Genomic DNA, 12,026 nt, shown 5'->3' with positions numbered 1-12,026 from the left:
TCCTCTCGACATCCCCAACTCACGGGAAGCCCTCGGCCCCTTCCTGAAGGCCAGCCACACGGCCCCTTTACGTGGAAAAGGCTCCGTCACGCGGTCCCTGTGACGCTTCCGCAGGGCTCACGGGAGCGGCGAAGCAGGCGTGCCGGCCGGCTGGCGACGGGGTCTCGACGAAACGCGACTGGACCGCCTAAAGCACGCAAACAAGGAGGGACGCTTGGCGTCGCACCTGAAACTGAGAGCCCAGCGATAACAACAGCCTCCCTCCACCGGTCAACGCTCACCTTGCCCACTTCACCTTGACTGCTGCTAGATGGCTCTATTTCCTAAAAATAAAGACAAAGAGGAGACCTGTAACACAGGGACCGGTTCCAGTTGCCCTGCAAAGACAAACACTGACTTACCTTCTCGGGGAAACCCCCTTACCCTGGATGGGGCGCTCTGCCACCGATTTCATCCGTCCGCATCTGAAAGAGAGCTGAGACAAAAGTCAAAGCGCTGCAGGGTAACTTCACAGCTCCGGACATCTTGTGTTGATCTAGGGATATGTTCTAGACCCCAACTACACCCTACATCACAAATTTCAAATTACAGGGGCCTGGGACTTGGCCTTTTACACCTACAGCCAGGCTGGGCAGCAGGGCAGAGCAGCTCCGGGACAACTACACCCAGACACCCGTGACACACCAGACACCCGACGAGGGGACACAATGGGGAGACAAAACTCTGGGCCACAAGAACGGCGGCGAGGACTGAGAGAATGCGGAACGAGATGAGCCGGGTGAGAATGAAGGCGAGCTGATGAAGCTCACAGAACCCGGGAGGAAGAAGATGCTGACGGAATGACAAACTCCAGGAACCGCCAAGACGGAGGCCCAAGAATCTTACGGCCGCAATCCTCTACCTATCTTTGTGTTTCTTCAAGTCCTAAGCCGCAACAATGGATCCTCGCGGCGCACGGCTGTTGACACAGCTCGGAAGAAGACGTCTAAAAGACATCCGATCGGATGCTTTTCGAAACAGATGCGATTCCAAGGCCTCTGAGAGCAGCCGAGCCGAGGAGCCCAGAGATCGCAGATGCTATAAGTGACGCTGGGGTTTCTGGTAAGCCCCCAGAAGAGATAGGGCAAGGCACGTACAACACAAGAGGCACAAAAGACACAGAAGGCACGACGGACAAGTGACACGCCACGCCCCGAGGCTGCTCTGTCCTGCACACCTCAGCACTGTGAACAAAAGTGAGGCTCTCCCACCGTGCGGCCTAAGGGGCCACAGCCTGGACCTCCCCGTCCCCAAAGCTGACTCAACTATCCCAGGTCACAAGTCCCGACCCGGCACCCCGCTTTCATCCCCTCTGCGGGTCGTAGCCTTTGACTCAGCTCTCGGATGCTGGGTGGGGTGGATCCACATGGGGTGTGAAGGAAGGCCTCCTCGCCATCTGGGAAGCTCCTGCCATTGCCAGGATGTGGACTCCTGGTCAGCTACAACCAAGAAGACCAAATATCAATGCAGGAGCTTAGTGCCACATCTGTGAAAACCCAGCACTTACCTTCTCTAGAGAATGCCCAGGTTCATGGGCTGCACACTTCACCCCACAGGGAGACAGAGGCTTGCTTCACAGCAGTATTGGCTGACAGCCAAACGACCACCACCTCAAGGAGGGGAGGAAGACTCTCCAGTCAGTGAGGGCCAGGGAGCCCAGGGTACCCCAAGGATAGAAACCCCAGCTTATATGACAGCAGTAGGCCCAAGCACTCACTATCGCTTCCTGGCTGGCCCTAGCACCAGGGAACTGCCTGCACCTCTCGGGGGTTCTGGCACTCTGCTGCTTTACGGTTCCTGCCTGCAGCTGTCTCAAGGAAACGGGAGCGCTGTTAGGGCTACTGTTTAGGGTTTGAATAGTCCTGTACTCTACCTTATATCCCAACCTATACCCCTTTTATTTTCTCTGTTTGTCTCCAGCCCTCGAGCCCTTGACCTCTGAAGCCCTCCCTCAGCCTCTCCGTGTCACTGCCAAGCTGCCCCGCTGAACCCTACAAACTTACAACCCTACGCTTGCAACCGGGGATGCTCCTTATCCATAGGCCCCAAGAGATGTCCCTTAGCCCGGACTAGGCAATCCACAGTTGCTCCCTACCCTACCTAAGTTTGGCCCTGAGACAGGGCAGAGGCTGACAGAGCCGAACTCTTTGCGGAGGCCAGGCACGAAGCCTTACCAACCGCCGCCTCGAGGAGGGGTGGGAGCAATCCCCGGCTGCGGAGGGACAGAGAGCCCAGGGTGGGGCGGGGCGGGAAACCCCCTGTTTCCCCAACCCTGCGGATCGTCCCCCCACTATCTCTTCCTGGCTGGCCCTAGCACCAGGGAACTGCCTGCACCTCTCGGGGGTTCTGGCACTCTGCTGCTTTAGGGTTCCTGCCTGCAGCTGTCTCAAGGAAACGGGAGCGCTGTTAGGGCTGCTGTTTAGGGTTTGGGGTGGGGTACACCTGAACTCCACCTTACCTATACCCCTTCTTTTCACTGTTCACTCAGCCGTTTTATTTTTGGAATTCTTGTGACAGATTGAGGGCACTGAGGAAGGACTGCCAAGATGAAATCAAAAGGGAAAAGGAGAAATATCACCCCTGCAAATCCACACTGGCTCAGCTGTTCAGGTGCTGCTTCCTGGCAGAAAGCTTTGTCCCTCACCACCTCCTTTATGCAGTGCTCCACGTCCAGTTGCATCCACGTGCTCCCCCAGACCCTATGAGATGCTCTCACCGTCACTCCATCAGATGCCACTGGGAGCCCACCAGAAACTCCTCTCCTTCAGCAGTTCCATGCCAAAGTTGATTTGCCACTCGTATTTGGCCCTGTAATAACAGCAAAATCATTGCCCTCTGTCAGGTACTTGTTGTTAGACACAGGTTTTTCCATAGCCATCTTTTCAAGAACGAAGTGCCATCCCTGCTTGATTGCTAAATCAACAGTAAATTCTGGAAAACCTAAATGAGAAAAAGAATCTAATATTACGAGTTAATATGGGAACCTTTATGTGATTAAACTAGTATGCTTTGAAATAAAGTGAATTCTTCCAGGTCTACTGCAAAAATCTAATTCCTAAAAAAAAAAATAACGAAAAAACAAACAGCATCAAATTCTCACCCATATGATCAATAAAGTCACAATACCTCCACCAGCCAAGGGAAAAAAATCTTAACCTAGAAAAAATCCAAACCACCTCAAAAAGATTCAACACTGAAACACAATGCATCCTAACACTTCAACTAACAATACTAAAATAAATTTTAAAAACAAGTATTCCCTCTATCCACACCACCAATACCACATAAAACAAATAAAGCAGTCTCATCACAGCACCCCCAAATCAAAAACCTAAATTGCACTAAAATCTTTAAAATAATCACAAATTAACCCCAAAATAAAGTTTAATCTCACTAACAAAAAAAACCCCAAAACAGGTAACACAAACAAAAGCCACGCCATACAACCACCAGCAAAAACAGATGCTATGCTCTTTCACTAACAGTTCTTATCACATCAGCAAAGTTAAACATAAATAAAAAGCAACCCTATTGAACTCCACACATCACACTGAAAGGAATGATGAGCTTGTCTTTACAAACAAGCTGTGGGTCAGTTGATAAGATGTAGCTATCAGTGACAGACGACAGAAACAATGGGATGAATTCCAGTAGAAGATCAAAGAGGCACTGAAAGAACACTATGAGTTCCATAAAAGTTAAGAAGGGATTATGCATTGGGGGTGGAGGGGGAAAAGGTACCCCAGGTGTCAGGCGTTCCAGGCAGTCTGTACCTGTCAAGTACCTCAGCCTATGGGGAAAGAGAGAAGGGACAAGCGGCCGGGAATTAGGATAAAAAAGGAGGCTGTGCCCTCCAAAAATTTGAGAAACCCCAGGGGAATGCCCCATGGCCTCTCCCTTTATTTGAATAAAGTAAAAGGACTCCTCTGTCTCCTTTTTGGATATAAACCTCTGGTGTTCGTGGAGTAATTTTCCTGACAACACCAACTATTAAAAAAAAAAAATCAAACCAAGTCACTGAACTCAAAGCCATTAAACTAACCCTAGACATTAGTAAAAAAACCCCAAAGCTCTACATTTATAGTAATACCTGAATAATTACCAAGACTCTATAAAAAATTTTAATAACTAATTAAAAACAAAAAAACAACCTAAACTACAACAAGTTAAAAAACACCACCCCCAAAAATATACCTATAAAAAGCCACCATATAAATGCCTGTGTCCCCAGAAATGAAGCTAATAAGAAACACCACAACAGAAAGGAATCCAAACTTATCATCAACACCTAAACTAAAAAACACAACATTAAATAAATAGAACATATACATTATTATACACCAACTACAAACCAAAAAAAAAGATACAATCAATTACTAAAAATCACCTTAAAACCACTCAAAAAACTGCCAAAAATTAAAAACTGCATCTAACAAAAGCCGCCTAATTAACACCCAAAACTCAGCTAACCAAACAAACCCTACCCAATCTGAACCCGTACATACAATAAACAAAACCAAATAATACATATCAAAATCTATTTTAATTGATTCTACCTAAAATACAAACCAACCCATTCATAAAAATCATCTTTATTCAAAAACCAGATTTCACGTAGTGAACACAAAAAAATGAAACAACACACTATGTGCCACCACAAAAACTAATATTGAATAAAAACCACATAAATAACTCTGCTTACTCAATATTACTACCACTATTTATATTTACCTGTATCTCTATAAAAGTATATCTAAAAGTAAAAAATAATTTGACCATTAAGCCAAAGATATACAATAAAAATTAAGATGTCCTAAAATTACATTATATCCCCACCATCTGCTTTATGCTTAAACAAATTCTGTAACTTCAAAACTAACAAAGAAAAAAAAAACTTTTAACGTACAATCTGTATACAATACTAATACACTCTACCCCAAATTCTCTCTCAACTCTATTGTTTATCAGAGACAACAAAAAATCCATTTTGTACTTTTTTGAAAATAACTTCTCATAGAGAGGAATGACGGGTTTGTCTTTACAAACAAGCTGTGGGTCTGCTGATAAGATGCAGCTATCAGTGAGAGACAACAGAAACAATGGGATGGATTCCACTAAAAGATCAAAGAGGCACGGAAAGAGTATCATGAATTCCACAAAAGCTAAGAATTAAAAAGGGATTATGCGTGGAGGGGGGGGAAAGGTACCCCAGGTGTCAGGCGTTCCGGGAAGCCTGTACCTCTCAAGTACCTCAGCCTATGGGGAAAGAGAGAAGGGACAAGCAGCCAGGAATTAGGATAAAAAGTAGGCTGCGCCCTCCAAAAATTCAAGAAACCCCAGGGGAATGCCCCATGGCCTCTCCCTTTATTCGAATAAAGTAAAAGGACTCCTCTGTCTCCTTTTTGGACATAAACCTCTGGTGTTTGTGGTTTAATTTTCCTGACATCATTGATTAGTGAATACAAAATAATTGCCAAAACCATAGTAACTTCTTCTAAAACTGTTCAACTTGACTCCAATCCCAAAACCCAAGCTACCACCAAAACACCCCACGGCTCAAAAAGACCCACGCCACATCCCAAACACACGTGAATAAAAACCACAAAACCTTCTAAATCTCCTGATCTCTACTCCACAACAAATAAACTATCTAACGTTATTCATTCTTCTTCCTACGCCCTACTTATTGAAATAAACATTTTTTTCACTTTTCCTCAAAAAAAAAATTTCCTTTAAAATCTATTAAAAAACTAACTGAAACCTGATTTCTATCAAGAAACACATTCATTTTAAAACATTTCCTCCCAATTGGTCTCAGACCTTTCCAAGGTTTGGATCCTGTTCCAGTGCACCTGAACCAAATCAACCTGCTCTGGCTCTGGAAACATCAACACCAAACCCAGAGCACGAAGCACCTCGCTGTCCCTACCCTGCTGTCCCCCGGCCCTGCTCTCTCGCATCCTACGCTGCAGAGCGCTGGGAGCCAGGTTCAGCCCCGAGAATTGTCACATCCATTCCCTCGGACATTCCAGCTTCCACGGGGATATTGCGGGGACCCCCTGCATTCCATTCCCCAGTACAGCACCAAGACAAAGTTCTCACTCGGCCCGCGTCTCCAGAAAATCGCGTGTAAGGCTTAAATAAACCCCGAGGCTTGAGAAATACAGTCTGCCCGAAAAGCCCAGCTCTGCATCCAGGGGAAATGAACATCACAAACAGATTCACACACCCCAGATGCACGGGACGCTGCCAGCTCGGACCTGCAGTTAACTCGGCAATGGAAAAACCTGAGCTCGAAGCCCTCCTGCGAGGGTACAAAAGGTATTGGACACAGTTTCTAGAAGGCACCACATCGTTATTTAAAGGCGCAGCTCGGCTAAAGAGCAATATCGACAAAGCCCCGAGACAAAAAGCCCGGCAGGTCGGGCTTTTCCCCCTCCCCTCCTCCCAGCGGCTTTTGCCAGCGCACTCTGAAGCTGACAAGCCACAAGTGTCCCCCAGCGCCCCCGCCGGGACTCGCTCCCGGGCTGGCGCCGCTCCAGGTGCGGGGGGACCGGGGGAGCCACGCGAGCCCCGGCAGCGGCGGCACTCGGCACCCGGGGGCGGCCCCGCGCTCCCGGCCGGAAAGCGGCTCCTCCGGCGGGCGGGGGCAGCTCCGGCCCCGGGAGAGCCCGGCCCGCCCAGCGGCACCGGGACCGGCCCGAAGGGGCCCCGGCGGTGCCCGAGCCCCGCGCCCGGAGCGGACAGAGCAGCCGGGACAGACACAGCTCCGCGCCGCGGCTCCCGCCTGCCCGCCCGGCCTCAGCACGGCTCTGTCACTCCTCGGGGGCTGCCAAGCCGCCAAATTCCCCAGGGAATGCCAGAAGCGCTGCCGTGCAGGGCTGTAAGGGGTCAGAATCGCTCTCAAAAGCAGCGCCACGGCTCCATGTGACCCCGCCTAATGCTGGAAAAGCCGGTGTTTCTGTCAATTGAACCCCGGAAACTGAGGCAATGGGGGGGTGTTCGTGCCTTCTTAAACCAATACGATGGCAAATAAATGAGTGCTCCCCCCCTTCAATTTAGTCCCCTAAAAGTAAAAAGTTGTTTTTCGCTTGATTGAAATCTCTCAAATGATAGGAAAAGGGGAACACTCAATCAGACCCTTAAAAAGTAGTGACTATAAGGCTTCCTTCTCAATTTAAACCTCAGGATGATGGAAAGTGGGGGGTTCCCCTCAAGTCAAACCCATAAAATAGCAACAATATTTCCCCCCTTCCATTTAAAATGGAACATGGGGATTCACTGTTCACTGATACCCCTAACACCCTGGAAAAGGCAGGTTTTCCTCCAATCAGCACCCTTAAAATCATAGGTGGACTCCCCCCCAGTGTAAAAATAGATAATAACAGGAGTTTCTTCCCTCAATTTATGCCCCCCTTTTGTCCTCATAATACCCATTTCTTCCGGGGGGAATTGGGGAGCAAACGGCAAAATGAAATCAAAAGGGAAAATCCCTTTTGCAAATCCCTGCGAACCCACACAGGCTTACTTGGCTCAGATGCTGCTTTAAACAATGCTCCATGTCCAGGTGTATCCAGCTGTTCTCCCAGATCCTATGAGACACTCCCAGTACTACTCCATGAAATATCCCCCAGGAGCTCACCAAAAATCCCTCTGCTCCAACTGCTCCACACTCCATGCTCAAGCGAAGTGACAGAAACCCTCCCCCTAAAATAGCCCCGGGCAGGACCCACCCATTCTTTACCATAACTGCTCACACCTGGGGCTGCTCTGAGCGCTCATCAACCTCACAATTCAGTTTGTGCTGTTGCCATCCTACGGGTGAGGGGAGGGGCAGAAGGAACTTGTCGCTCATTCCCTGGACAGGACATTGTCTGCACCTGACACACTGGGGCACCAGGCTTTCCTTGCTATGGATCAGGACACTTCTCCTCCTCCTGGTGCCCAAGGCTGAAAATGGAATTCCACCTCCACAATTCCATGTGTTTGAGTTTCACAATTCCCAATGTAATTCCCCATGGATCATAAGCCATCACCTCTAATTTTTCCTCTAGAATCACTGCTGACTTGCCTTTCTGTGGAAGTGCTTGACGCATGGATGCAGAGTTCAGGGGCTTGTTTATGGCTTATCCTGACGAGCACAAATGAAATCCAAACACCCAGAATTACAGGGAAATATGGATAAAGTTTATAAATACTCCTCTTCCCTGCAAATCCCTGGCAACCTCCCATTGACCTTTTACTCTTAACCTCTGAATTTTGACCTTTGACTCTTGACTTTAGCTCTCTGAAGTTTGATTCCCTGATAATTGACCTTGAACCACATAACCTTGGAAAATTAACCCATAACATTGCACCTGGGACCCTTTACTCTTGATCTTTGAACACTGACCATTCACATGTGACCCTTGAAGTTTGAATCCCTGACTTTCCAATTTAACCATTGACCCCTGACCTTTTGCACTTGACCTCAGCCCTTTGACCCTGCCCCAACATCAATATTACTGACCTACAGTGATTTCAGCATATGAATGCTACCACAGTTATCTCACCCAGCCGTGTCAATAACACTATCAGTCTCTATCCCAGCCCCAGTGATTATAGCTCCAGCCCTAGTGATCCCTTCCCTGCCCCAGTGATTTCAGCTCTTGGCCCACGAGCTTTATTTCACTGCAAGCTCTCTTCTTCCAGCTCCACATCCACTTCCTTTTCCCTCCGCTCTGCTAGGTGAAGCTGCTCCAGGTTGAGACAAAGGGTCTTTGTTCTTGGTTCCAGCTCTGAGGTTTCACCTTAAGGCTGAGGAATGCCACTCCAACCCCATCCCAACCCCAAAGCAATCTTTACTGTATTTACAGCCTGCCCCGTTGTGTACCATTCTATGCTTGCTTCCCACATGTACAGTCACTATGCCCTCAGAACAGTGTTTGCAGCAGTCCCCATCCCAGCCCCAGTGACTTCAGCTTCAGTCCCACAAGCTTTATTTGACTGCCAGCTCTTGTGCTATCCTTCTGCCTCCTCATCTTCCCAGCAGTGCCACATCATGCTGCTTTCTGGCTCTCCAGGCAGGATCTCTGTTTTAGCTCTAGCTCTCTGTGGTTTGAGCTTAGCTCTTGAACTCACATTCCAGCCCCAACCTGACCATCCTTACTGGAGGAACAGCTCTGCAAGGCCCTATCCCCGCCCTTACACTGATTTCAGCTCCAGCCACGCAGTTCGCATCCCAGCTCCATATTCCTTATCCCAGCCCCACAACAGTTTTACCCTAAACCCTACCATGTTTCTGTCTGCTCCAGCTCTGCTTCCTGAGTTCCTGCTCCTCAGCTTCCCACTTCTGGTGGCTGAAAGTTGCTCCCGCTTCTCACTGCAACCCAGGGCTGTTGATAAGGCCACAAGTCAGTTATTACTATCACTTCAATGTCTCTAGATACTGTCCTACCCACCCTAATGGGAGCCCAACTTTGGGGACACTTGAGGCCTCTAGCCCAACAGGTACCTTCCCCCTCCCCCTGGGTCTCAGCCCAGCACTTGCCCAAAGGCCCCCCCTCACCCCCCCCAGGCATTACCAGGGGCTGGGAATAGCCATTGGGCCCCTGCTAGCCCATCCCAAAAGGTGCCCTTGGGCTGGTTCTCAGGCCCTGGAGCCCTCCCAGCCCCCAGACCCTCAGACTCTCCTTGGTACCAGCAGACAGGGGCTGCAAATCCCCCAGGCACCTCCTGCAGGCCCTGAGCTGCAGCTCCATCCCCTTCCCCCATGGCATTTATCCAGCTCCAGCCTCAGTATTTCCATTGCCCGTCCTGGAGCACCGGCGCTCCCTGGATCACACCCGCGCACCTCCCGCCACCGCCCGCCTCTCCGCCGCTCGCCGCCGCGCCGCCGAACTAAGGCCCGCACCCCTCCAGCTCACGCTATTTATAGCCCACACCGGCCAGCCCAGCCAATCACAGCCCGAGGCAGCGCCGGGCCCGCCAATCCCAGCCCACCCGTTCCCGCCGCGCTCGCCTCCGCGACCCCCCGCTGTCCCCTCAGGCCCCGCTCCCGCGATCCCGCCCGCTCCCCCCCTTCTCCCCGTTTCTTTGGGCGAAGTTACGGCCGGGACCTGAACGGGGAGCCCCCGCCCACCCTTCCCGGGACCCAACAGCACCTCTTGGGGCTGCGGCAGCTCGGCTCCGCCGGCTCCCAAAGCGACAGCGGCCGGAGCGGCACCCCAGCAAAACGGGGGAGCGGGAACGGGCCACGACTGAGCGGGCTGAGCTTGGCGGGACCGCGCCTGGATTCAAAGGGCGGCTGTGATTGGCCACCTAGAACCCTGACCTAGAACCCTGACCTAGAACCCTGACCTAGAACCATAACCTAGAACCCTGACCTAGAACCATAACCTAGAACCATAACCTAGAACATGACCTAGAACCCTGACCTAGAACCATAACCTAGAACCCTAACCTAGAACCATGACCTAGAACCATAACCTAGAACCCTGACCTAGAACCATAACCTAGAACCAATCCACCGGGATTGGCGGAAGCTTTGAGGCTGCGGCCCATGGGAGCGCGAGGTGCTCAGTTAGGCGGAGCCAGGGGTGCTCGCAGGGTCCGCGGTCGCCCTGTGCCCCTCTCGCCAGACTCCCATCCCCTTCTCCGGCCCTCTCTATTGCCCTGGTCCCGCCTAAAAGGCCCCCGCAGAGCCTCTATCGGAGCGCCCCAGCGGCACTCGGGGCAGGGGGCGGGGAGGGGCGTAGCCGCCAACTCGCCCGGGTGTGGTGCCAGCTCGCAAAGCTGCGATGGCAGCGCGGAGCAGGGAGCGGCGGTGGGGAAGGCGTGCACAGCTCGCTGCGGGCTCTGAGCGCCTCTTCCCTCGCAGCGGTTCCTCTTCTGCGAGGACTTGGACTGCCCGATTAGGTGCTGGCCGAGGTAAACACCTTAGCAAAATACCTAAGTGCCCGCCCCTCGCCTGCTGCGGGTCCGCTGCTCACCGTCCTTCTCCCCGCAGTCCGTCCGTGAAGCTGAAACTGATCTGCCGCCCGCCACTGCTGCTATTCTTAGCCGCCGGCCTGCACGGCCGCCGCTCCTTTTAGCGCAGTGTCCCTGCTCCCAGCCGTGTCACTTTACACACTTAACGCTATTTCACCCCTCCCTGCTATTTACAGACACCGCCCCGCTCACTCCCTCCCCAGGCTCGGCAGCCGCGGAACTGCCGTAGCTCCCGCTGCCGCCTCCCCCCCGTCACCCAGCGGAGCGGGGCAGGGCCCCGGTCGGGGCACAGCGGCAGTACCGCTCTGTGCCCACAAGAGCTCAACATAACATAACTGACTCAAAGGCAGCTCACACAAGAAGGGAAAGAGGAAAGAAAAAAACATCTGCGGAGCTCAAAAGCAGAAACTCTCTATCTGTGTGCACTAACATCCATGATTTTTTACATTTCCATTTTTTCTTTACATTTGACTTCATCCCCAACAGTTGTCTAAGAAATAATGTTATTAAATCTTTGTTTCTCTTGGTACACCTTGAAAACTTGGTGTTGCTCTGTATGTGTGGCTTTGGCCACGCTTGTGGACATGTAAAGTCAGTACTTGGAGTCTTCTGGACACATAATGGGAAAAGTGTGTCGGAGTGGATAAATTGCTGTTCTGTACATCTGTAGTGGTGATGAGTTTTCCTTTGGTTAAGGAGACCTTAACCACGTTCACTGTGGGGAAAGCTGATGGACTCCTGACTGCAGGGCTGGGGTGATGGTTCTGCCTTCTGCATGCCTTTCCTTTGTGGACACAAACCAGTGCAAAAGCAAGGTCCTGAAGCAACCGGGATCCTCCTGAGAGGGCCACTCCGTTCCAGCAGCAGTGCTGAACACACTCCCCCTCCTCTCCCAGTCCTGGCCAGCGCTACAGCAGGCAGAGGAGGGAGCTGCCTGGGGAAAATGGAATCTTGGCCCTGCTCCACCAGGTACCAACCTCTTCCTCTGCTAGACAATGTGCCTTCACACAAAAGACGAG

The 12,026-nt window shown here is 51.1% G+C and overlaps 1 long non-coding RNA gene across 3 annotated transcripts; it reads right to left on the bottom strand.

The window, feature by feature from the left end:
* Nucleotides 1–1,365: 1,365 nt before the first annotated feature.
* LOC147645641 (uncharacterized) lies at nt 1,366–11,080 on the bottom strand. 3 transcript variants are annotated; one of them, XR_015282243.1, is made up of 4 exons: nt 9,872–9,920; nt 9,313–9,413; nt 1,757–2,847; nt 1,366–1,649 (listed from the first exon to the last, which is right to left on the bottom strand). It is a non-coding gene; the product is annotated as an uncharacterized LOC147645641 (long non-coding RNA). The 3 variants fall into 3 exon arrangements; XR_015282242.1 differs by lacking the exons at nt 1,366–1,649; nt 9,872–9,920 and adding an exon at nt 11,010–11,080 and having other exon boundaries at nt 2,684–2,847; XR_015282244.1 differs by lacking the exons at nt 1,366–1,649; nt 9,872–9,920 and adding an exon at nt 10,182–10,271 and having other exon boundaries at nt 2,684–2,847.
* Between the last annotated feature and the right edge of the window lie 946 nt (nt 11,081–12,026).

The sequence above is a fragment of the Cyanistes caeruleus genome, unplaced genomic scaffold (assembly GCF_971803275.1).
Source record: "Cyanistes caeruleus unplaced genomic scaffold, bCyaCae1.hap1.1 HAP1_SCAFFOLD_205, whole genome shotgun sequence".
Classification (NCBI taxonomy): domain Eukaryota; kingdom Metazoa; phylum Chordata; class Aves; order Passeriformes; family Paridae; genus Cyanistes; species Cyanistes caeruleus.
Note: the sequence above shows the minus strand (reverse complement) of the source record. Positions and strands in the feature narration are given on the sequence as shown.